We start from the raw sequence: 2,992 nt of genomic DNA, 5'->3' as shown, positions 1-2,992 counted from the left end.
CAGCTTATTTTTATTTTAGTTTCTGCAGTAGCAGTGTAATATGCGTGTGCAGTCGTTCTGGTCAATTATTAGTTTACTTCTCCTCATAAAAAAATGTTTAGCAACCAAATTATCACTTATTTCTTTCCTTCCTAAATGGGTTTTTGGCAGTTTCCGCTATCACTGTAATTTAAACTATCTTGCTGCTTGTTACCCTCCACTTTGTGGCACTATGCTTGCTACAAAAAAGACGAATTACACCATTAGATAAAGATGTGTTGTGATCATGAATTCTCACAGTTTCCTGCAATTACTTTAATGAATGTTCATGCGATGTTATCTGCACTAAGATGTGTTTGTCCCCTCCATAAGAATGTCTGTTCAAATACCTAATATGTTCACAGCAAATGCCAGTGAATCTGAGTGGCTGCAAACCTGGTTGCCATGTAGTGTGATTTGCAAAACCAAGTGAGTCTTTTTTTTCTAGCTGAAGCTTCCCTGCTGTGAGTCAGTCCACATGGCTGATGGTATCATGTGAAGAAAGCAATTACTTGTTTTCTTGACCCGAAGCACACAAACACAGGGGACGTTACAGGTGTTAATTAAAGATGACAGTGAGTTCATGAAGTATGCAAGAAACACATTCAGCTCAAGACTCGTACACAATCAGTGCTGGGCAGCTGGGGGTGTCTTGTTGACTGTAAATGAGCTAATGGCGCTCATTTACAGAAAGCAGTGAGCAGCTGCATCACATGCGAGCTGGAAAATTAACACAGTGATGTCAACTGCCCTTCACGGGGATACTGTTGCTAACCACAATAATGACATTCAGAAAGTGAAAGTGCAACAAAGCACAGGAAGACCTGAGTTTATTGTTGCCATGGCCGTGTGTAGGGTCCTTAGAAAAATAGAGAATGTACGCCTAAGCATAAATAAGTTCTGCTGTAAATTGAAAACGTCTTGCATCGTTTCACCAACAGATACATAGCTGCACGATGTTCTATACTGCAAAGTGAATACTTTAAAAAAGGTAAATGAAACTTTAAATGTATTTTTATTTTTTTGCATTCCACAGCTTTTGCAATTTAGAAAAAAATTTGACACGATGGAGGAAAAAAACGGGACCAAAGGCACTGTAAAAACAAAGAATTCACTTTATCTTTTCTTGGTGTTTGTCTGCTTTTCGACAAAGAGGAGCTGCCTTTGCAACTGCAAAATGAATACAAGATGGAAGCTGCAAGAAGTGCAGTTTGTCGGGACTGCAGAAGGGAAGCAGTCCCCACAGGCTCGTATTGAAATGTCCAACTTTACAACATTAAAAAGCATGTTTAGATCCTCGTAGCAACTGTCCTTGGGCTGATGATGATGATTGTTATTATTATTTTAATAATAACTCATATACCTGGATAATTAAAGGGGGTATGATAGCTTTGATTGTCAGGTGTTCTGACTGGCAGCTGGAGCCACTGTCTGCTAGGCCTCATGCCCCACTTAGTTATTAAACTGGAGCTCTTCAGTCTGTCTTTAATGTATTATCTGTCTTGTATTACGGCTTGCTTTGTATTGCTGACCATCCCAGAAGTTTGTGCTTCAGTTTTGATGACTGATCTTTTACTGTTTTATTAGTCCTTCAGTTACCACTAACTACCCAGTGTTTGTGTCTGTATGTTGCACATTTATAACTTATGAATGCAGCTTGGTAACCAAGTATAGCTAAAGTCAGCTGTAAAACTAATAATGTGACCCAAAAGTCCAAAATCAGTGGGAGGCAAATCCATATTTTATACTCTGTTTTTGACACAAGCAAGGTGTCACACGCTTTTGACCAGGAGATCTTCAGGAATAATTTTGGCTCCCTTGGATGTTATCTTTGGATTAGGTAAGATGGTCTTTCTTGGCTAAGATGTATTCTTGTATTATTTAGAAATGCTGCCTTCACCACTTACTGCTTTCAGCTAGGAGCCGTAGCATACTGTGACCTAGTCAAATAATGTCAGAGCGAAGGATTGGCATGATTTGCAGGCTAGCATTTGTTTCCATATAGAGTAAGCTTTAACCGTGAAATAGTTTTACATTTCACTAATCCAAGGTACCTGAGTTTTATTACATTCTTAAAGTCTTCTATTTCAACTGACCATTTATTGTGTTATTATTCCATTGACATTTATCCTTTCTTCTTGCTGCCCAGCCCTAATCTGTTTTCATTTAGCCAGTTCTTTTATTGATGTGACAACAATTGCGTCCTTAGATGTGGTCTTTGAATATCAGTTGTGATCCGGTCCATGCAGAGTTTAGACCGCAGGAGCACAAAAGCCAAACTTTTTCAGGACACCAACACGTGTCGTGAAGAACAATAAGAGTCAAACATGGTTTGTACCGTGTTGATGGCGCTCCTGTTGAGGAGTTGGATTCTGTATACATAAGCTTCTCGGAATGCTTTACCAGATTAGCTCAAGTGAAATCCTGTCCTGAACACATTCTTGTTATTTAAATTAATTAAACATCTGGATGGGGCAATAGTAGGAGAACTCAAAAATATCCCCTTTTCCTCTCCAGATTGGTACATTAATGCTGGGAATCCTTGCCTTGGACTCTCATTTGGACCGTTTGTTTCCATGCATAGTTTATAACATTTTTCAGAAATTCCAAGAAGGTGTGACAATAAGAGTGTTCCAGGGGAAAAGAAGACAAAGAGCAAACATTGCATATTACATATTACAAATATTATTTGAAAGAAATGACTAGGACAACAGAAAAACTTGTGTTCTAGGCAGGAAGGGTTTAAGTGGAAATTAAAAAGGTAAAGCAAACCCACTCCTTTACCCAGAGAAGTAAACAACGGCACACACTACCCAAACGCTGCCAGGATAATGACACAGGGGAACTAGATACTTCCTCTCACTCCTAGACTTTGCACTCCTAGGGTGTTTTGCCAAGTAGAGTCAGCTGTGTGCAAATCATTGCTCCACAGGAAGAGTGGTGGTACCTAACTCAGAAGAGGAAGTGAGAGAGC

Source organism: Copadichromis virginalis, linkage group LG12, assembly GCF_057382275.1.
Source record: "Copadichromis virginalis isolate Kocher_CV1m ecotype Utaka linkage group LG12, C_Virginalis_male_GT1.1, whole genome shotgun sequence".
NCBI classification, from domain to species: domain Eukaryota; kingdom Metazoa; phylum Chordata; class Actinopteri; order Cichliformes; family Cichlidae; genus Copadichromis; species Copadichromis virginalis.
This window is presented reverse-complemented; position numbering follows the sequence as displayed.